Here is a 24,711-nt window from a genome sequence, read left to right on the forward strand (position 1 = left end):
TTTCTTAGTTTTGCTCTTCTGAATACAACAAAACCATCCATAAGGTCGTACCTTTTCTAATAACCGAGATCTGGCATTTTTAGAGCCTATTTTTGGGCTCAAAAAAATCGTCAAAACTGGTCATTTTACGAATTTTTAAAGTGCTCGCATTCCTTTAGTTCTGCTCGAATCCTGGTATAACCCGGTATTTTCGTAATGTATGGGATCCGAACAAGACGCTAGTATAGTTAGTTCGATATCGAAAAAAAATTTTTTTCGTGAAAAAAATCCATGTCCGGAGGTACCCGAAAAATGAAAAGTTCCAAACTTTGAAGATCGATATCTCGGCTTCTATGGCCACTATCGGAAAAAATCCAACAGTTTTTTCTTAGTTTCATCAATGTGAATAGAACAAGATCATCCACAAAGTCGTACCTTTTCTAATAACCGAGATCTTGCATTTTTAGAGGCTATTTTTGAGCTCAAAAAAATCGTCAAAATTGGCCATTTTACGAATTTTCAAAGTGCTCGCATTCCTTTAGTTCTGCTCGAATCCTGGTATAACCCGGTATTTTCGTATCGTATGGGATCCGAACAAGACGCTAGTATAGTTAGTTCCATTTCGAAAAAAAAAATTTTTTTCGTGAAAAAAATCCATGTCCGGACACGAAAAATGAAAAAACCCAAACTTTGAAGATCGATATCTCGGCTTCTATGGCCACTGTCGGAAAAAAATCCAACAGTTTTTTCTTAATTTTGTCAATGTGAATACAACAAGATCATCCGCAAGGTCATACCTCTTCTAATAGCTGAGATCTGGCATTTTTAGAGCCTATTATTGGGCTCAAAAAAATCGTCAAAACTGATCATTTTACGAATTTTCAAAAAGTGCTCGTATTCCCTTAAATCTACTTGAATCCCGGTAAAACCTGTTATATTTTTGTAATGTATGGGATCTGAACATGACGCTGGTACAGTAGTAAAAATTTCGTCAATGTGAATGCAACAAGACTGTCAAAGGATATATAAAACAAGAACAGTTAAAGTTTTTTGATATAATACTTGGCTAAATATTCCCTCAATATACGGGGTGTTGCCTTATAATAGAAATAAATTACATTAACCCCTATGTAAATTTGAGCAAAATTAATCATTTTAATTAAAACATCGAAAAAAAATCGATTAAAACATTCACATTTTCAAGATAATAGCGAAGATAAGGCGACTCCTCCAATTATGGACGTGGTTTCACACGGTGGTAATTTGTCCCCGCGTATCTAATTAAAACATTATTGTTATTGTCGTGTTTCACCCAAAAAAAAAATATTACGCAAAAAATCATCATCACCATCTCGATTTTAATTAAATTTTCCTGGTAAAAATTCAAAAATTAATCGGGAGAATAATAATTGAAGGCGCGGTGCGCTTTCTCAAAAAGATTAAAAGTCCCCCGGTACGTGATCGCAATACGCCGAATTAATTGCCCCCCTCGGTATATTTTTATACACGTCGGCCGTGTAATTTAATGCCCAACTATTAATTATTTAATTTACAACTAGACTGATACTTTAATTAATATCTAAATTATTTCAGGTCTTACTTTTATATTTATTAATTAATTAAAGGTTAAATTAATGGTGTATGATCAGAGAGGATTCTATATTTAAGTCAAAATTGAATAAGATTTTATTCAATGCTGGAGGTTATGTTTAAGGTTAAAATTTGGTCACTAGGGAGCGTAGTTAAAAGGTCAATAATTCAGTTCTAATTTTCTCCGGAAAATAGCATACCTTCGAATTTGTAAAAGAACAGTTACCGAATTACTGCAATAATGACAATATTTTGGACATAAATCAGTCTGGTTTTCGTGAAAGTCATATTTTAAATTAAAAATTATTATTTTACTTAAAAAACATAAGAACCAGGTAAATCCCGACACGTTTAATGATCTTCGGATTATTAGTATATTGTCCGTTTTGTCTAAAATTTTTAATAAGGTATTGTATAAGCTAATTTATCTCTTTGTCACCGATAATAAGATCATTTCTGAAAGTCAACGCGAATTTAGAAAACAATTTAGTATTTCTGGTTGACGTTATTATGATATTATTTTCGCTGAATGATCAAAAACCTAATACTGCACTGGTTCTCCTATATTATTCAAAAGCTTTTGTCACTGTTAATCATTAACTCCTAATAGCCAAATTAGAGCATTATGGATTTTCTAGGCAATCACTAAATTTAAATTGTTCATAATTCTCTAATAGAAATCAAAAAATGTGCCACAACGGCTGGACATATTAAAATCTTTGCAAGGTTGCAATGTATGCGGATGACAAACAGTTGTATTGTGATTTTAATAAAACAGATTTTTTCCATGCGTCAAATATCATTACTCAGGATTTACAATTAATATATCAAACTTTTTGCTCAACATAGTCTTAAGCTTAATCCGTTAAAGTCCGCTTTAATAGTTTTTGGTATAATTTTCTGATCCTAAATTTAAATATTTATTTAATCTTTCTGTTGTAAACTCTGCAAAAAATTTAGGTGTTATTTCATATTCTGATGTACGGCTTAGAGGTGTTGATACAAAAATCACACTCATCGTTAAAGATATTATACAGCAGTCGTCATTATTTAATTTTACCATTGCGTAAACTTCTTAGCGAGTCACTTGTGTTGTCTAACCTAAACTACTGCAATTTTATTTACGGCCCATGATGCTGATAAATATCGTATTCAAAAAATTCAAAATACTCATTTTCGCTTTATTAACAATCTTAGAAAATATGACCATATATCTCATATATTATATATATTTTTTTCGAAATAGCATTGATTCGGTTAATATTCGAAATAATCATATTATAACAATGCCTCAGCATCAAACTACTATATTTCAGAGAAGTATAACAGCATAAAGATGTTTAAAGACTCTTTATCATTTAATTCAGAAATTTTAGATAAACAACAATTTAAAAACCAATATAAGAAGACCCTAATGAGCAATCAAAAGCATGAATAATTGTTTTTATATTTACACGATTTGTCTTTAAAAAAGTACCTAGGTTTAGGTTCTTTTTTTTGCATTTAATTTGGTATGTATGTTTCTTGTTTTTTACTTGATATTTGGTTTTATTTGTATTTTAAACTTTATTGAAGATTTGAATACTTAAGTAGATTTTGTACTAAAATTGTACGTTGGTTTTCAGTGAACAGTAGAGTAACCCTAGGCTAGACTGCGCTTTATATTACCATGTAACTTTTTTTGCTAATAAAAAGACTTCTATTATTATTATTATTATTATCATTTTACTAACTTCACTTAAGAAGCAAACGAATAAATCCCTGCCCTTCTGAAAATAGTTCTTTTTTCGTGTATTCCAAAAAGAAATTTAAAACTAAAAAAAAAGAAAGGGAAGAACTGAATTATCTAAGACTATATTATAATCCAATCAATTTTTCATCAGTACAGCCCACGTTCACACGGGCCGAAGAGATCTTCGAATTGGCCGGGTCGTATCGCGAAATACAAAGAGCCATTTCGGGGTACGTCTGAGCCGTTTTCTTGTCCGGCACTCGCGGGACTATCTGTAATTAAATATCGCTACCCTATAATTACGGCCAGTAAATTTCTTTATGCGGGGGCCCCGATAAACGCATCTCCTAGTCCCATCTCGTTTGCCTCCCAAAAAAAAAAATAAATAAATATTATATTGAAAAAAAAACACCGCGTATATGTACGGTCGTTCCGAGAGAAAATTGAGTTTTTTTAAGAATGGATAAATTATTCGGGTCTTTTTTGCGGATCTGTATAAGTATATTAGTATATCATGTAATAAGTGTAAGTGTAGATGACCTGTCAAAGAAAGTAGGGTAATGTCGCCCATATTGAACTACTTTTGACAAAACTGGCTGTTACTGATATAATAAATTTAGAATAATTAATTTAAAGGGTCTGAAAGATGAACCGGCTATTTTATTAAAATTTGGTGACCATAAATGACATTTTTGGAATGTCAACACATTTTTAAATTGATATTAAAAAAATATTTGCAAGTGGTTCATGTTGGGAAACGGGTTGCACAAGTTGAACCCTCGGTGTCCCAAATTGAACCTACACACAATATGGAATCAAGAAACGCATAATAAATTGAAGAAATAATGCCATCCAAAAAATAAATAAAAATCTTTATTTCTATAAAATAAACCATTTATACAAATTAACACTGGCTTGCAATATTGCCAAAGAGAATCAGTACTTGTAAAAACAAAATTTTTATTCTCAAAAAAGAAAACTCGACGAGAAAGATTACGTCGACCAATTTAGAAAAAAAGATAACACTTTCTGGCTTAAACTAATGTAAGAAAATAAAGGCTTATTAACTAAAGTTAGGTAAATACAAAGAATCAGAACAGAACTTTTAGTTTTATACAAGGAAACTTATAAACTAATAAAAAGAACCGTTAACAAATGCACGAATTACAAAAAAATACTTTTTTTTTGGGACCTACCCCTATGCAGCTGCAGTGGAACCATGTTTTGCATTTTAGGCATTAAATCATGTCCCTGCATTCGTCCAATTCACACTCCCCACAGAACCATTTTCCCGATTCCTGTTTCATTAAGTCTTTTGTTTTTGGGCCTTTGTTTATTAGCCTGTTTTCCTTTACAGGTTCTTTTATTTTTTTATTTTTATTTTTTCCCACACTGGCCTCAAGATCGTCTCTATAAGCACTACTAGTTATTTCCACTGACTTTTGAATGCATCTACGTCTTTTTGTTACATTCTCATTTACAACTGTTTTGGGTATAGGGGCGACTTCATCTAATAGTGATGCCGTGGATGTTGAAGATTGGTTCAAATCGAGGACTGGTGGTTCGGACACAGACGTGGAGCAGTCCCGTTGTACTGTCTTCCTTAGTGTCCGATTAGTTCCTTCAATTTCCGAAGCATCATGTTGGTCGTTTGTCTGAGTAACATTTGGCATTAAAGCATCAGCAGCAATGAAATCAGATTCTTTAAAGACATGCCTATCAATAGGCCAAACACCTGATACCCTGAAACCATTCACTGCCGTTTCAATGGTTGCCGCTCTTCCATATGCTTCATTTAAGAGCTCTGCTACTTGAAATTGGGAAACCATTCGTCCAATATTGCTCCTTAACCATTTTTCTGAAGCTTGAGTGTAATATACCTCTAATGGTTTGAAAAAGGATCTATCTAGTGGCTGTAAGCGATGAGTGGTATGACCCGGTAGTTGAACCATTATCACACCATTTTCTCTTGCTAGAAGAAGAGCTTCAAGATTTTTACAATGTGTTGTGTGCCCATCTGGCAGAACTAGCACCTTATTGTCCTTTGTAGGACGAACCGTATTTATGAAATGCTGCAACCATTTCACGAATATCTCGCTGGTGATGTATCCGGAATCCGATATCATGATTTTACTTCCAGGTGGAGCTCTATTACCTAGTTCTGGGGTAAGCCTCTTGCGCTTAAAAATTATCACAGGTGGCACGTAAACGCCTGATGCACTCACACAACAAACTATTGTTGTATTAACACCACGTTCTCCGCTAGCCACAGAACCGACGATCTTGGATCCTTTGGCCGTGACAACCTTTTGACATTTTTTGGCTACGGTGGAAAAACCAGATTCATCCATGTTAAAGATGGTTGTTGCCTCGATTTTGTGCTCATCACACAATTTTTCCAGTAAGTCGTAGAATTCCAGAACGTTTTCCTTGTTAAATCCTTTAATCCTATTGAGTGAAGTGGATTGAGGTTGACGCAGTGATAAATTGGGGTGTCTCTTCATAAATTTGTAGTACCATTTCTTACCCGCAATTCTTTTTTCTTTGTTGAACTAATGAGGGATTTTGTGTTTTTCAGCCAAATCAAAAGCAATCTTTCGAATATCACGTATAGTCAATCCAAAAAGGCAGTTTGCAAATTGAACGATACGCTCACAAAGTAGTTCTTCAAGTTCACTGTCAAATGTAGTACTTCTTCCAAACGATTTCTTTGTACCTTTTTTATGAAGTCTTTATCTGCTTAGGTACACACCGAAAAATTTACATAAAATATGGCTTCTTAACACATCAACAAATGCACGAACACTGTTGTTGTGGAAAGAAACCACGTGCCGCGAAATAAAGTGGTCTGAGAATCTTGATTTGGAAAAAAAATTATAGACGGCGCTAGGTTCTCTCGTAGTGGGAAATTTTAAGGAGGTTCAATATAGGCGCCCTTACCCTAATTGTAAAAAATAGGAGTCAATCTCCAATGACGACCAAAATATCGACTTATTAAATCATATTTCAAGAGGGTATGATGTTATTATTAAATAAACTCTTACAAGAGGTAAGGGAGATTAAACTCAACATTAGTGACCTCGAAAAGGGAATAAACTATATGAAACTAAACAGAAATTTGAGTTCAATATTCTTGCATGTTGTAGAGAAATCCTCTTCCACCGATCTATTTAATAATGTAGCAGTCCTATTTAATAACAAACTATCAATTAAAATAGATAAATTACAGATGCCTGTCTGTTACTGTATAGGAAAAAAATTGCAAAATCAAAGCAAAGAAGCTGTGACCATTGGTAGTTTACTTTACCTATCGTTGGATGCGCGATTAAGTGTTTTTAGTTAAAAAACGCTTAAAAGGCTCAGAGATTTTGATAACAATTACCGGTGACAAATCTAAATTGACTTACAAAAACTCGTAAGGCATTTGATTTAAAGGGCAACAACAGCATGTATAAAAATGAAATGCAAGTCGCGGAGAGTTGGCGAGAACATTCGAACAGGCATTTACTAAAGAGCCTGAATAAGATGTATTACCTACCCCACACTCTCCTCGTATCTTAAACTCAATAACAACAATAAATATAAATGAGGAAAAAATTAAACAAAAAATTAAAAAGCGATTCGTCTGCAGGTTTGGACAAATTAACGGCAACTATTCTAAAAAAATGCACTGAAGTGATAGCGGCGCCTCTTGCAAAAGTTATGAAATACTCAATGATTAAAAACTCTGTACCCGAACAGTGGAAAGTCGCATCGGTCACGCCAATTTTTAAAACAGGCGACAAGTTATCAGCAGGAAACTATAGGCCGATAAGCCTAGTATCGATTGTTTGCAAAATTATAGAGTCTATTGTTCGAGATGAAGTGCAAACATTCTTTACTGAAAATTATGTAATACCCAATATCCAACACGGATTTGTAAGGGGTCGCTCTACGATTACTAACCTGCTTCAATGCCTTAACCAGTGGATAACAGCCTTAGACAACTCTCAATAGATGTCATCTACCTTGACTTTGCTAAGGCATTTGATAGAGTTCCCACGAAACGATTGTTACATAAGCTAGAACTTCTTGGCATTAGAGGAGAATTGTTAAATTAGATTGAAGACTTTTAAAAATAGAAAGTTTAGTGTGAGGATGGGGGGCACCATGTCAAAATTCTATCCAGTATTCAGCGGAGTCCCTCAGGGCTCCGTCCTCGGCCCTCTCCTGTTCCTGGCTTACACGTGTGATTTACCTTCAGAACTAAAATTTTGGGTATTAATGTTTGCTGACAACACAAATATATGCAGTTCCCCTAACTTCTCATCAACAATTGCAAACCGATCTGGATACTATTTGGAAGTGGTGCAGTAAATGGGTACTTCCTCTTAACGCGGACAAGTGTGTGGTGTTACATTTAGGAAAAAATAATCCCCAGCTACCCTACCAAATAAATAACATTGAACTAAAAAAAGTCGAATCTTATTATGATCTCGGAATAATAGTAACTAAGGATCTCTCTTGGTCCCAGCTTATTGCCTCATTTGTGAAACGTGCAAATTCTATGTTGTATCTGCTACAAAAAGCTTTTGCTAAAATTCCATTCCACAATTTTATGAAATTGTATACCACGTTTGTCCGGCCTATTATTGAATATGCAGGTCCTGTCTGGTGCGCGGACTTGGTCTGCGATAAAAATTTACTTGAATTGGTTTGCGTATGCCGAGACCTACCTACAGCGAGAGACTTTCAAATGCAAACTTGCTAACTTTTGATAAACGAAAGCTTCGTGGTGATTTAATTTTTACAATCAGAATCCTGTATAATTATTTGGGCTGTGATCTAAACGAACTATTTGAAAGAAATCGGGATATTAGACTACGCGGTCACACTTTAAAATTAAAAAAAAAACAGATGTATAAAACAAAACACGTCAAATGCTTTTGCCTAATAGAGTGTTTGATGTTTGGAATTCGTTACCCGTAGATGTCATAACTGCTCTTACTGTAAACTGTTTTAGGAATTGTCTGGATAAATTGGACATGTTTAGGGTTTAAATTTGAAAGCTGACATTTGAAGTTTTATTGAAATATATTGTAATGCCTACTTAGTTTATAGAGCTATACAGAATGTAAATTATTGGCTTTTATCTAATAAAATAATAATAATAGCTGCATGGGCATACAACGGTCTTAAATATGTACTATATATTATTATTCATAAAAATTACCATCTATTATTTATAGACCAATTTATTAATGTAATTCTAAATCTTCTCAAAAGGAACTTCAACCTTTGGTATTAACTTATGAGGATAGATTTACCAATTTAACACTTTATTGATGCAGTGCTCTAATTTTAAATAAGAACGAATATTAATATTTCTTAAAAAAAATATGTTCGTTAAGATATACAGCGGGAAGTTAAATTTTGCATTTAGTAAATTAAATTAAAACCTCCAGCGTGTGAAACATCATCGTAAGCGTTATAAAATTGTCACCCATAAAAATTAAATCGGTTGGCGTACAGGCGAATAGTAAGCCAAAATATGTGGTTATAATGGGGGTAATATCGACCTCAAATTTTGGTATGTTAAAATTTTACCCTATATGTGAAAAAAAATTAATTAATAGATTTATAAGTAATTGATTAAAAAATATAATATGCACAGGTTTTGACAAGGCAATAATAAAATAAAAATAAATAATTTATGATAATTCAAAAAAGTAATACATTTTTCTCAAAGAGACCTCTTAATAATAAAAATTCAGAGATTGGAGGGACACAAAGTCACTGGTCTCAGATTATGATTATTTTTTTAAAGAAGTATTACACGTGTTTCGCCCCAAGGCATCATCAGATCTAAAAGTAGAAAGCAACCTTAGTATAAAAAACAACAATGCAGAGACACGAATTACAATGTTGAGATACGACTTACCGGTAAAGCTATTCGTGTTAAAAAAAATAAATACATTAAAAAAAAATTAAATAATGCTGACGTTTACATTGAATCCGGTTTCAAAACTAAAATAGTTGACTAAAAACTAAATTAGTTTTGAAACCGGATTCAATGTGAACGTCAGCAATATTTTTTGTTTTACCTTAAATGTTTGTGCTGTTAAACGAATAGCTTTACCGGTAACTCGTATCTTCGTGCGTTTCCACTTATTATGATTTTATTATCAGCTTTGTATTTTAACTGTTTTATTCATTAAAATTTTTTATCTATATTAAGTACATTTTCTTTTAATTTTTTTAATGTCAGTTTTTTGGTTATTTTGTATACGTAATTGCAGTATCATAAATCTTAAGTTTTAGAGGTTGGTTCAACGATATCAGCCTGCAACCAAGTTTCCGAAATATTAATCAAGGAAAACAATGTGACTGAAAATGTCTAATAATTAAATTAAAAAAAATAATTTGCAGTATCACTCAAGCGAATATATACATACGTACATATTGATAATATTTATAGTGTATATAAAAGAGGCTAATATTATATTATAATTAGAGGCAGTTATAAAACATTAGAAAAAAACATCATAATTTTAAATGAAATTCATGCACAAGGACTAGTTAATTAATTAAATTAAATAAAAGAGTTATGTTTTGACTATTTATTATAATAAATATAGCAGGTATTAATATATTTGTCAGAGGTCCCATGTAAAAAAATCGGTATCTCTTTAAAAATAAATACTTCAACTATGATGTTTTACATTATTACATACGTGGCTCTTTGCAAAATAACTTCATATTTTTTTTATAAATATAAATAAAAAAACAATAATCCTGATTATCAATTTATATTATATATTTAACAACATAAACTTACAATAAATTCATTTGAATTTAAGCTCGTAAAACAATTAATATTTTAAAAACCTTAGGGAGTAAAGCGTTTGGAACTGATAATTTAAATATAACTCTTAGTTTATAAACTATACTTAAACCTTTAACTCATATCATAAATATTTGAATTAAAAATCATTATTTAGCTAATTAATGAAAAGAAGCAATTGTAATCAATAAACGCCTTATTTTTTACGAAATCTTGTAAAATGTCTTTTTAGCCCCAGAACAAAAACCAACTAAAAAACGTCCTTTTGATCAAAATAGGCCGGAAAATGAGTGTTCGTTTTCATTCCACGCCCATCGGCGCGTTATTCCCATGAGGATCCGCCCGATTAAACAACGAAATCCCATTGATAAAGGGCTCGCAAATGCCCTTCTTTATTTATTTTTTTTCTGTAAAGTAAGGCTCGCATGAGAGATAATAAAGGGAAGATCTCGATAGGGAATGAATGAACCTAACCGAAGGAATATAAGGAGCGGTAGGTGTGTCTGGTAACTCGATCGGCACGCCGGAACTGGGAGTTCCCATTCTGGAGCACGTGTGAGAATCAGACACCTGGATACGGTCCAGTAGGAATGTACTAAACATCGAGTTTATCTTGAAAATCGTTTTTTATATATATATAATAGGTATGACTAACGATTTTTTTTAACAAACACCAACATTTTTAAGCATAACTTAACTGGATGTGACTAATCATTTCTTTATAAAATTTAACTCATCTTAGCACCGCATAAAGCGACTGAATATTCGAACATCCCTACCTATGAATCAAATAAACCCTTACATAACAATCAACCGGTAGCATAAAGCATTCTATACAGTCTAGCATGTTATTTGGGCCGTAATTTTGCCATATCTTACTGTAGATCCCCACTCGGCAAGTCGTAAAGTCTATGTAAGCGCGGAAATCCTGCCTTATAGGCACGCGTTAAAGATGTTTGATAGTTTAAGTTGATTTATTTACCTATAGGAGGAAATGGAAATTTTCCATGCCAGAGGAAAACAACTGAAAAACGAACCTATGAAGCTAGCTTTGACTGGCTATAAGAATCCATCCTTGACACGAATTTTATTTATTATTTCCGATACTTTGAACCCGAAAAAAAAAACATTTAAAAATTCGTGCATTATTATTCTAATTGCCATTTCGTGATCTGTTAGTATACTAATTATTGTGTTTTTGCAATCGTAGAAACACACACATCTATAGAAATATCATCTAATAGCCCTATTGACGTTATTGCTAAAACGGAACTTTTAAGTAATATCGATCCGTAATTTCTACTATTAGTGACTGTAATTATTGGCACGAAATGCTACTGGAAGTAACAAACTGGATCTAATTGCTGTTACGTGAAAAAAAAACTATTTGAAAAAATATCTTGGACTGGCTAAAATGACATCGATACTCGAAGCACCCTAAATGGCCATTTTTGACGACATCGACACTATACTAGAGGCATATTTTGAAAAACGAAAAATATAACGAGACAATCCAATTTAAGGCTGGTCCCCCAATGTTAAAAGAATCGAGTTTAAAACTTGAAAAAAATAAGATCAAAAGCTTTAGTCAAGTCATAATAAACCCTAGCAATAAAAGATTTTGAGCTAAGCGGACGGCACTGTCCTTTTTTGAAAACTCTAACTTAGCTAGTTTAATTGGAATATTGAAATAAACTTTTAAGACCCAATACGTTAATTTAAATTCTGTTTTAATTATTTTAACTAGACCACCTGGAAAAAACTGTCAATATCTCGAAAATTAATCAAAAATTTTTTGAAAATTCTTGGCGCGTCTTACAGGGAACATTTGAGCGCACGCTACTGTCTTAGTTTGAAAAATCTAGCTCATTTGGTTTCACTAAAAAATTGGAATAAACTTTCAAGGGATCCGACACGTTCATTTAATTTTTTGTTTATTATTTCAAATTGACCGCCTGGACAAAACTGTCCATATCTCAAAAATTAATCAAAAATTTTTGGTGTGCCTTGTAGGAGACACCTCAGCGCACGCCACTGTCTCTGTTTGAAAACGCTAGCTCAGCTAGTTTCACTAGAAAGTTGGAATAAACTTTCAAGGGATCCGACATGTTAATTTAATTTTTTGCTTATTATTTCAAATTGACCGCCTGGACAAAACTGTCCATATCTCAAAAATTAATCAAAAATTTTTGGTGTGCCTTGTAGGAGACACCTCAGCGCACGCCACTGTCTCTGTTTGAAAACGCTAGCTCAGCTAGTTTCACTAGAAAGTTGGAATAAACTTTCAAGGGATCCGACATGTTAATTTAATTTTTTGCTTATTATTTTGAATTGACCGCCTGGACAAAATTATCCATATCTCAAAAATTAATCAAAATTTTTTTGAAAATTGTTGGTGTGACTTGTAGAACACACTTTAGCGCACGCCACTGTCTTTGTTTGAAAACGCTAGCTCAGCTAGTTTCACTAAAAAACTGGAATAAGCTTTCAAGGGATCCGACATGTTAATTTAATTTTTTGCCTATTATTTTGAATTGACCGCCTGGACTAAAGTGTCTATATCTCAAAAATTAGTCAAAAATTTTTTGAAAACTTTTGGTGTGTCTTGTAGAAGATACTTCAACGCACGCCACTGTCTTTGTTTGAAAACGCTAGCTCAGCTAGTTTCCTTGGAAAATTGAAATAAACCTTTAAGGCGCCCAAAACGTTAATTAATTATTTATTTAAATTATTTTAGCTAGACCGCCCGGACAAAACTGTCCATATCTCAAAAATTAATCAAACTTTTTTGAGAATTCTTGGTGTGTCTTATAAGAAAGGCTTAAGCGCACGCCACTGTCTTAGTTTAAAAACTCTAGCTCATCTAGTTTGACTATAAAATTGGAATTAACTTTTAAGGGATTCGACACGTTAATTTAATTTTTTCTTAATATTTCAAATTGATCGCCTGGACAAATCTGTCCATATCTTAAAAATTAATCAAAAATTTTAAAAAAATGTTTAGTGTGCCTTGTAGGAGATACTTCGGCGCACGCCACTGTCTTAGTTTGAAAACTCTAGCTCATCTAGTTTCATTAGAAAATTGGAATAAACTTTCACGGGATCCGACACGTTAATTTAATTTTTTGCTTATTATTTCAAATTGACCGCCTGGACAAAATTATCCATATCTCAAAAATTAATCAAAATATTTTTGAAAATTGTTGGTATGACTTGTAGGAGACACTTCAGCGCATGCCACTGTCTTTGTTTGAAAATGCTAGCTTAGCTAGTTTCACTAGAAAACTGGAATAAACTTTCAAGGGATCCGACATGTTAATTTAATTTTTTGCTTATTATTTTGAATTGACCGCCTGGACTAAACTGTCTATATTTCAAAAACTAATCAGAAATTTTTTGAAAATTGTTGGTGTGACTTGTAGGAGACACTTCAGCGCACGCTACTGTCTTTGTTTGAAAACGCTACCTCAGCTAGTTTCATTAGAAAATTGGAATAAACTTTCAAAGAATCTGACACGTTAATTTAATTTTTTGCTTATTATTTTAAATTTACCGCCTGGACAAAACTGTCCATATCCCAAAAATTTATCAAAATATTTTTTTTAATTCCTGGTGTGTCTTATAGGAAACGGTTAAGCACACGCCACTGTCTTAGTTTCAAAACGCTAGCTCAGCTAGTTTCCTTGGAAAAATGGAATAAACTTTCAAGGCACCCAATACGTTAATTTAATTTTCTTTTCATTATTTTAACTAGGCCACTTGCACAAAACTGTCCATATTTCAAAAAATAATCAAAATTTTTTTGAAAACTCTTGTTGTATCTTGTAGAAGACATTTGAGAGCACGCCACTGTCTCAATTTGAATACTCTAGCTCATCTAGTTTCACTAGAAAATTGGAATAAACTTTCAAGACACCACACACGTTAATTAATTTCGTTTTTAATTATTTTAGCTAGACCGCCTAAAAAAAACTGTTCATATTTCAAAAACTGATCAAAAACTTTTTGAAAATTCTTGGTGTGTCTTGTAGGGGACATGTGAGCGCACGCCACTGTCTTTGTCTGAAAACTCTATCCCAGCTAGTTTCATTGATGGTGCGACTTAAGAATTTTCATTCCATGGAGTTCAATGTACCTTCTGGAGTAGTACCACAGGGTTCTTATATTTGTCCATTACTCTTTAACATTTATGTTAATGATATTTCCTCTTGTTTTCTTCATAAAAATGTTTTTACATTTGCAGGTGATGTGAGGTTTTGAAAGTCTCTTATTTAGGTTTCTCAAAATTTTTTATTGAGGTTGACCCGTGGATAAATAAATAACTAATTTGAATTTTAAGGATTGGTTTTCTACTGTGATCAAGTGCCAGTGAGTACTAATTCTTGACACAAATGCTTATATTTCAAAAATCACACTTTTCATAAGAAATTAGTGACTTTAGTGATATTTCCAGAAAAGAGACTGATAGATTCCAGTACATCTTTTAATTTATCAACTATTTGACGAGCACCTTTCTCTCTTACTCCTATGGACCGATGACCTTTATCCGCTTACACTTTTATTTTGGTAATAAATCAAATATCAACGAAAAATTCCTTATCAACTTAACCGTAACGTAATGGGGCCCTAACGGTAATGACTCGGCGCTATATCGGGTGACAGGGAGTAGCGACATGCCAGGTGTGCCATAGTTACGCCCTCTGGTGTCCATGGTAACACGCGGGCGTGGGTGTGACCGATGTCACCTCGCTCCTTTATTAATTCCACACCACTTCTTATGTGTCAAGTTCATTAATTTTGACGGGCACACGCGTCATAACATATGGGGCGTAATACACGGCGCTCGCCCTAATGAGCTATTTGACAGTTTTCCTGCATAGTTTCGCTTTGTATTCGTTACGATTGGTCGATTATTGATGGAATGGTTGACGTGTGTCAGGAATGTCATTTGAAAGTTGGCGAGAAAGTATTTTATGACCTTAAGAAGCATTGTGAGATGCGTCTTGCCAGTTAGATTTCAGGAAATATCCAGAAAAATCCTCCAGTAAAAGTCAAGTCTGATCGGAGAATATTAACAGAATTTTTTTTTCTTATGTAAATAAAGGGTTATTCCTAATTCGCTTGTAATATCTGTTGCGGATGATATGTTTGTAATTTCAAATAAATCCGATAAGCTAAGCTAATACTAAAGAAATTAACGTAACAATAATTCATGTAGACAAATAGTTTCGTTGCATAACGGTAAGATGGAAACCTTCTAGATGGACATAACAGTAAGAAAAAAAAAGATAGAAATTTAACGCTGATCTGCAATGGCTCAGAAGACAAGTTGGCCAACTACAGACTCATAAGGACCAATTCGATTGCACTGATTCCGAGGAATCATTTGCTTGGAATTGACTCAGAAACCAGTTGCACCTAAGAAATTTATGATGCACTGTTATATAAGCAAATGATGTAACTTATAAGGGGACTTTAGAAAAATGAAAAATCTCACAAAGAAAAAAAGACTTTAGGGTGGTAGGGTCGTAGTATCAGAAGGAAGAGATGAGTTTCTTAATGCTAGAGGAGATTGGTCTTTTGAAGACGCTTTGGTTGCTTTATAATATTCGTTTTTAAATTCTGTAAAGAACAATAGAAGAGCAACTTCTTACTTATCGTTAAAAAAGTTAATAAAGTTGATTCTGGTACATTTTTTTAGTTAATTCCATAATCCAGTTCTAATTTTTATTACTGGAAACAAAATGATCAGAGGCATGATTTAGAACTAAACTGATATAGAACGACCTGGATTTTTTTAATCTAAAATTTAGCGCAACTTCTATGGGTAAAAGTACAATCTATTTAAAATCAAAATTCATTTTCAATATCAAAAAAATCCCTGGTGTATCTAAATTAATAAAATATTTCAAGAGCGTTCCCTAATTTTTTCATAATAGCACAAAGGTTGTGGAAATGCCAATGAAAAAAGCATTTAAGAATATGTTCCTTCCTTTCCGAATAATTGCACAATTTGTCTTTCAAATAATCATTATGGTACCTCTTACGGTTACCATCGAGGTGGTAAAAATTACGAAAAACCAGTTTATTAACTTTATAGGCTAAGTGGACCTATTTACAATATTAAATTGATCGTTGGCTTTAATGCACCTGTAGTCAAATTGCAAGACCGCAGCATTAATACCAAGTATCTACAATAAAGATTTACGATAAATACATTGATTTTTTAATGGTATAAGCATAACATTGTATGTAGTAAGTGTGGGCCAAAAAAAAAAGTTTACTGTTTATCCAATTGGACAATTTCTTCCTCGCCCAGTGTCTGCAAACAAGCACATAATTGGGGGTCATTAGAAACGAAAAAATGGGAAACTAACAAGCCCCTAGTTTTCTTTTGTCATGGAAAATGTCCATTTATAACATAATTATCAACTCATTACGCAAGCTATTACCCCGATACCGATCTAATCTGTGCCGTAATGGCTTTTTATCCTTTTTGTTTCATTCATCAGGTGTCGTTAGGCCCTTGTCGTATTATTTTGTATATTAATTTGGTGAAGTTGAACCTTATAAGGCCCTAAAGTTAAACTGACCTGATTAGCTCTAAAAGTATACTCCTGATGCTTGCCCACTCTTTTTAATAATAAATTATTTATTACCTGGTCTAATAAAGCGTGAGTACAAATTACTGCAGCAACCTCTTTTTGCTCACATCTACCAATGAGTGATGCATCTTAAATACATTTGTCGAATTCACCAGAAACATTTTACTAATGTCAGGCTTTCTGTGAGGTTGCCTCCGAAGATTAAAAATGAAATACTCATTAAAAAATAACGCGATCACGTTTTGATTTTCTTCAGGAGTTCTTTTATTTTGGTATAAAAAAGTTATATGATCAACTAAGTTTGCTAATGGAAAAGTATCTTGATGTTGCAATAGTCCTTGTTTTTGAAGTAGAATACTTTCTCTTCTGGCAAAAGTTTTTAGTAGTATTCATGCATAAAACTTCAATAAAAATGAATATTAGCCTAAAGAAGGCCCTATCTAAAACTGCGCTTACTACAAAAATTTTAAACCCAGAATCACGTTGTTAACCTCAAATTCTATTCTCAGTTTCTATTCTTCTCAATTTTTGTGGTTAAGTAGAATAGCAGTGTTGCTAGACTTCGCCATAAACTTATATAGTTTTTGAAATAAAGGCCAGATTTATTTATTTATTTATTTATTATTTATAATATTTTATTGATATCAGTTTATTATAACTTTTCTTAAAATTATGAAATATCTTAGTGACGTGTAGCCTCTGGCCACGGATAAGGTCTTTTCAGTATATTTTTTAATACTTAAACAATAAATATAATATTGCGGAGGGTTGTTGGGTGGTTTTTTAAATAAAAGTATCAGAATTTAAGATATGGAAGACCCGTGATATTAGGCTTAGTGACAGCTTCATTCCTATTACACTGCTGAAAATTTAGAACTGATATAAAACTCAGATTCAGAATCATGATTCCTCTAAATTTAAAGTCAGCTATTCCGCATTAGGCATAAGCTATATCTGCTCATAGGCATGTTTTAAATCGATAATTAAGGGTCTTAGTTAACGTTTTATAGAACCAATAATTTATTTAATTTTTTCCTAGTTATTGGCTACTTATTACCTCTTTTTTTTTCTTTTTTGATTCTTTCTTTTTAATTTAAATTTTTTAATTATATGTATTATTATTATTATACAAAGTGCCCCTCGTTCACTTGGTAAAAAATGCTAAGGTATCTACAAAAACAATAGAGAGGTAGTTTCAGATAAAACATCGATGATCAGTAGCACGTTGTTTCCAAAATGCAGTCTTCAAATTTAAACAAAAACAACTTTTCGCTCTGGATTAAAAACAATTTTAGCGATTTTAATGAAATTTTTAGGTTTTAAATGATAAGTACTTTTTGAGGACTTACAGTGATTTGATCTCTCTAGTAATGGACTTATGTGTCTATTTTTTTCTGGAAAAAAGGGTATCTTACTATTTTATTGAGTTAAAAAGGGTTTTTAATTATTTTTGAACTGCGACGTATCGTTTCCGTGTAAAAAAATAAACTCGATGCAAGTGCCCCTTAAAAGAATTACAATTTCATATAAAAACGTTTTTTGTGCATTAAAAACTTTTGGAGCTGAAGGCTATTTTGTCATTCACGGACCAGAGGTCATCAAATTTAAAAAATATAAAACCTAATTGTAATTTTATGATTTTTATTTTTAATGGACCTTTTTGATGATAACTTGAGAACCACTGGAAATATTTTCAAAATTATTGCTCGACAAAATAATGGAATTCCTGAGGATGAATCTGAGTGCTAAAACGTTATTTTGAGTTTAGTTTTATATTTACAGAAAGGGCATTTTTCATTAGACCACTTTTTTTGCTCATTTCTTTACGAATTTCTGAATTCTATTGCTATGAAATAGGTGGAATGGATTTAAAAGAACTACACATAAAAAAGGTGCAATTATTTATGAACAATTTCATATATAAACATTTTCTGCTTCCTCTTTCGGCATTCTGCCTCCAAAACTTTTTGAGTTATTTTGTCATTCAAGTTCTAGAAGTCACCAAATTTGAAGATTTTAAGACCAAATTGTCATTTTTTGTCATAACTTGGGAATCACTTAAAATATTTTTATAAATGTTTCACGACAAAACAGCGAAATTCCTGAGGATGAACCTGAGTGTAAAAACGTTATTTTGAGTTCAACATTTGAATAGAAAGGGCGTTTTAGGTTCAGCCACTTTTTTTTGCTAATTTTTTTTACCAATTTCTGAATTTTATAGCAAATATTTTTGTGAATTAGGTGGAATATCTTCTGGATAATTACACATAAAAAGGCTCCAATTATTTTTGAACAATTTTATATGTAAACATTTTTTGCACGTCAAAAACTTTTTGAGTTAAACGCGATTTTGTCAATCAAGATCCACAGGCTACCAAATTTGAAGATTTTAAAACCAAATTGTAACTTTATGGTTCGTTCGTTTGACGGACATTTTTGGTCACAACTTCAGAACTATTAGATATATTTTCACATTTATTTGACGACAAAATAGTGGGTTTTCTGATGAAGAATTTGAGGATTTTTTGAAATTATCGACCTTTAAAGTTTCGGATTTTTTATTTTTTAGGTACACCCCCCGTATCGAATTATTTGACTAAAAATTGTTTTTTTTAAATCAGGTCAGAAATAAAACAGAAATCTTTTTTTTTAAACGTCGACGTTTTGACTTATATTAAGTCATCCTCAGGATACTGAAATGGATAATGTTTTTTTTTCAACAAAAAAAAAACATCCAAGTAATCATACAGATGAAACAAAATAACTTAAAGTACATAAAAATTAAAACCTTTTTTTTTTATTAATTTTTTTTAAAATTTTTGTACACGTTAGGAACATTTATTTTAATAATGTTTAATAATGGGTCACAAACACAAATCAGTAAGATGTATTTTTTCACACTTTTTATAACAAATTAGAGAATTTTAAAGAGTCATATTACTCGACTTTAACAACAGAAATATATTACTGAATTCAATGAACCCAAGCACTCTATAGTTACCCCTTTTAGTTCCTAAGATATTTGATTTTTTACTTTATTAACACACAGGGATGAACCCTTTTTATCTTTGAATCTTTGGTATAAATTGAGATAAAATTATGGTAATTGCACTGTCAGAAACTCAAAGTTTAGTGCCTCAAAAAAGCTAAAAAATCCAGAGATGACACAAGAAAGAGGATTACCTTACTTGGTTTAACCAATAAAGATCCCACAAGAACTTGCAACTAATAATTTATAAAAATTTTCGCTTTTTCTTGACAGTAAGGGGTTTCTTATTAATTTCAGTTTATTGTTCATCTTCAATAATACATATAATGCAAAACCATCATAAATTCCCAAAACCTTGGTCCCTCAATAAACCGTAAGGTGCAAACAGCTGAACCTCCCCGAATAAATCCACGATCAATTAAACAATTAAGGATGACATTAACCCAATCGATCAAACCGTCCCTCCTCTCCCCGTGAACCGGCATAAGCGAATTCGGCAAACAAAAGGGCAAACAATAAATAAAAACGTATCGATTCAATTCGGGCGATCAATCACCGCAACAATGTGGTGACAATGGCAAGTGGCCCATTTGAACCCCTTGACTGGTCGTCGTGAAAGAAGCGAGAGCACCCCTTTCGCAAAACGAGAAGTGTCATCTGTATAGATCCTCACAGCACGTGGCTTCTCGCTTGGACCCTCTTTACGTCAGTTACAAGCGTCGTTGGGTGAGGGTCCGTTTTGCAAATTTCACCCTACGAAGATTATTTTAACTTTGAAACGGCTCTTATAGGATAATGCGGAAATATGCGGAAAAACTTTTTATTGTTTCATGATACTAGACGGCTTAATAGTTTTTTATTCATCTGCGGTAACGGTAACCGCGACGAAAGGGGGAAGAAAGCCTTAAATACTGTAAAAAAAGCATTTTGCGTCTCGAGGCATTTTCAGTGGCACGCACTATCAATTAAAAAAATATTGGATATTTTACCTTTTTACCTTCTACTTACCTAATTTTTTTATTTTTATAACCAAGAATAAAAGCGATTGATTTTGTACACCTGTATTAATGGACTCTTCTTCTATATTAATGGAATTTTCGCAGTGAGTTTTTTTCATATAAAAATTCAATTTCCTTAATTATCGCTAGAATCTTTCCTAAAGTTGGTATTACTTAATATTCTGTATAAAATTTCGCAATAATTCTTCTTATTACGCCAAAATCAGCATCATCAATTTTTTCCAGTACTGATCCTAAAAATCAATAATTAATTCCTAAATAAACCCTAAATACCAACCTGGTCTAATAATAATGCCTAATAAATAAATAAATATTTTTTGAGTTGCATGTGGGTTCTTTAATGTACTCCTTTCTTCATTGAGGTAGTATCATATTTATACTCATTATAGATGTACTTGGTCAAGCCTACACGGGACATTCTCGTGTTGCTTTTAATATGATATACATGTATTATTTTATATAATGCTAAAAACTAATGATGTCAGATCAGGAGATCGTGCTGGCCATTCCATCGGTGCTCGCCTCCCAATCCACCGATTTGGAAATTAGGTGATAGCTCTGTCTTGCTAAAGCCATATGATATTAGCTAGAACTTATTCGTTTACTGAATCAGGATATAAGTTTGTCAAAAGTATGGCGTTATTTTGGAGAAGTGTTTAATCATTAAAGGGACCTATAGTATGAGTAAGTTGTTCTCTCATCCAGTGAGGATTTTCTTTAGCAATTTGGTGATTAGCATGACTTTCAATGTGAAGGTGTACTCATTAGAAAACAAAATTGGTCTGATTGGATCTCATTGCTATCTAACTTTGTCACAAAAATCCGTTCTCCTATCAATCGTCTTCTATGAGTTCCTGAGTTGGTATCAATTTATAGGGATGCATTTTCTTTTTTTTCAATGTTCGAATAATCGGTGGATGGCTAAGAGCGAACATTGGCGTTACTTTTAGACCAAAAGTATGTGGATTTTCTCAAACTGAAGCATACTATCCAATTTGATATCATCACTTATATCATTCCTTGGGATACAGAAGGAAAAATTGGGAAAATTTTCATGGAATAAGTGAGCAACTTGCATTTGCGTCATAACCACTACGTTTATGTTAAATAGACCATTCTTCCAATAAGCAGTTAATAAAATTCAAACAACTATATAACTGATAATAATTGCAGACAGACAATAACTTTCGAGACCAAGCATCTTAAACCAAAGTGAAGAACATAATTTTATTTATTTTTTTTGTAATTTCATATCAGTAAGAAGGTATGGTCGATCTTTGCGAATTTTTGAAATAAATCGGAAAACACTTTAATATCTCCGAAAAAGTGCATAAAATGGACGTTGTAAATAAAATGTGTCCAAAATATTCTGAAGAATCAAAAAATTAAGTTATATACAGGGTATCGCATTTAAAGTGGTTATTGGTTACTGCTGCATGACACACAATGTATAATTTTTCTAATTAAAAAAATAGGCAAGTAGAAATACCTATCAATTGATACACACTGTATATATTTTTATTATTAGCACACTATGGATTTTATTGTTTGACTTTAAGGACAAAATATTTTTTTTTTAAAATATGGTTCTATTTACTTGTAATGACTATAATTCAATTTCAAGGAAACGTGTAAAAAAATTTGTTTGTGAAGGAAGACTGTGTATATATATACATATATATGTATTTAATTTAGTTGGAAATCAGTGTCGTGACGCATATACGGTACACGCGACCCACTAAGCTTATATTTGGGTTTGTTGGGAAAAGCACAGAGAAGGGGTTTAGAAAAAGGTCAATAATGCAGAGACATAAAACAGACAGAAAACGTTTGACTATTCTTCAATTTCAAGGTCTGTAAGATATTTTTTTAATTAAAATTAACAGGATCAATATGATTTTGAGCTCACCGGGCCCCGTAGATTTTACTCTCACATAAGGTTATTTAGCTCCCGTGACTCGAATATGGGTCATATTGTGTCCTGATAAACAAAATTATTTCTGACGCTTTTTCTCATTTTTAAGTGATATTTTGTTAAAAGTATTTATGGCTCGGACGATGCAGATTTTCGAGCTAATTTTTAACGTTATTTTTTGGGCGAAATAATTTTTCAGCGTTTTCCAGTTTTTTTTTCATTTAATTCCAGGTATTTAAGAAAATCAATAGTAGAGAAAAATTGTATTTTTTGAGCTTAAATTGCTAATTGAATGTGTTTCCTTTTCTGCTTCTTGAATTTTGTTCAAGCTCTCATAAGTCAAAATATATATATTTTTTTAAATTCTTGTTTGCAACGTTTATATCTTTTTTCGTATTTTTTAAGGGATGTAGCACTTAAGATCTAAGAATACTTATTTTATACAGGGTGTATTAAAGAGGTATTCTTTAAAATTAAATTAATTCTCTAAAATTATACATTCATATAAAACCGAAAAAAATGACACCCCCTTGTTGATCTTTTTAGTACTGTGGTTACTAATTTTTGAATTTCTTAATTTTTTTTTTAATGTAACCCTGGATAACCCCTCGATAAATTACAAAACCAAATTCAAACACAACTGTTAACATTTTTAAGGAATTATCAGATCTTTGCTCAACATGTGTGTCTTTTGACCATCATTTCCCAACTTTAACTAACTGTCCTGGAAAAGAAAATTATTTCACTGTTTGACAAGTGATTTCAAAAGTTAGCGTATCTAATCTGGATTTCAAAATGGTAAGATACTTGCTAGATTATTGTTTTTTTTTTAGTACATAGTCAAATATACCTCGGTTATTCAGGGTCACATTAAAAAAAATTGTTAAGAAAATCAAAAATTTATAACCACGGTACTAAAAAGATCAACAGGAAGTGTTATATAGTCATATTTAACTCAAGTTAGATTTTTATTAATTTTTTTTAAATCCCTGAGCACCTGGTCTATTGCTCGTTTTTGGCTTATCGTTGATTTTTATGACACTGTATAATCGAGATGCATTCCTATTTGCTAACTTTTCTTACATCACACACACATGTGTTTTGTAATTTTTGATATCAGTAAATAAACATCTTAAATTTGAATTTGTTTGAATCATTTAGAAGAATTTTTGGTTTATTTTAATTACGTCCAAAACGCGGTTTAATCAAACAGATTTAGCGCAATAAGGGGATGAACTCAAAAAGGGAGGTTTACGCATCGTTCGCGTGCTTCCAGGGTATTTCGTTAGTTAAAATAACGATCTTTGATTAAAACACATTACCAACGCAAGAAAAAAACTGGCAAATCATCGCCGGGTTTCTTACACGCACAACCCGGGAGTGGGCGTACTTCAGACCGTTATATTTTCATTATTAAATTGGGAGAACTCCTCGTTTCTGATGAATTATTATAGCTATACCATTGGGATTAAATTAAAAAAAAAACTAAACCGCAAAACGTGCAATTAATTATGATTAAAGGACTCCTGTGAGAAGTCAACTTAGGTATGTAAAATGACTAATAGGAATTTTCTAAAATGCGTATATATGTGTAATAATTTTTGCATCTTATTAATATGGCCGCGGTTGTAACAGATACGTTAATTGCTTTCCGGCATTCGATACGCCCCTGGTTTATTAAATATGTCCGCCTAGTTAATGAAACGTTCCAATCAGTTGTAAATGACGACGGATTTTTTTTACTTCTTGGTCATATCGCCATCCTTGTCCAAAGTATCTGAAATAATTGATTGATGTACTTATGTAATATTGCAAAAAGAGACACAGAAAGAAATAAAATGCAATAGGTCCAGAGAAAAGTTTAAATTTCCAAGGATATACAGGGTGTCCTATTTGCTATTTCCGAAACTATAGGAGATACGAGGACGGTTAAATTAGAAAAAAGTTGCCAATTTTGATGCTTATTTTAAATCTTTTTACAGCGTTGCAAAATGTTTATTAGTTCGTGAATTACAGGGTGATTTATAAAAAACGTCACATTTTATTTTCCCAAAACTAT

General features: G+C 32.3%; 1 protein-coding gene across 4 annotated transcripts in view; it reads right to left on the minus strand.

Annotated features, from left to right (window-relative positions):
* LOC126742208 (transcription factor Sp9) overlaps positions 1–24,711 on the minus strand; it is a 162,274-nt gene that overhangs the window by 77,728 nt on the left and 59,835 nt on the right. The window contains exon 2 of one of the 4 annotated variants that reach the window (XM_050448808.1): positions 20,727–20,970. The exons of the other annotated variants lie outside the window; for them this stretch is intronic. The gene's annotated coding sequence lies outside the window, so the exon portion shown is untranslated. The remainder of the gene's footprint in view (positions 1–20,726; positions 20,971–24,711) is intronic. 4 annotated transcript variants of the gene reach the window in all.

The sequence above is a fragment of the Anthonomus grandis genome, chromosome 11 (genome assembly GCF_022605725.1).
Source record: "Anthonomus grandis grandis chromosome 11, icAntGran1.3, whole genome shotgun sequence".
Lineage (NCBI taxonomy): Eukaryota > Metazoa > Arthropoda > Insecta > Coleoptera > Curculionidae > Anthonomus > Anthonomus grandis.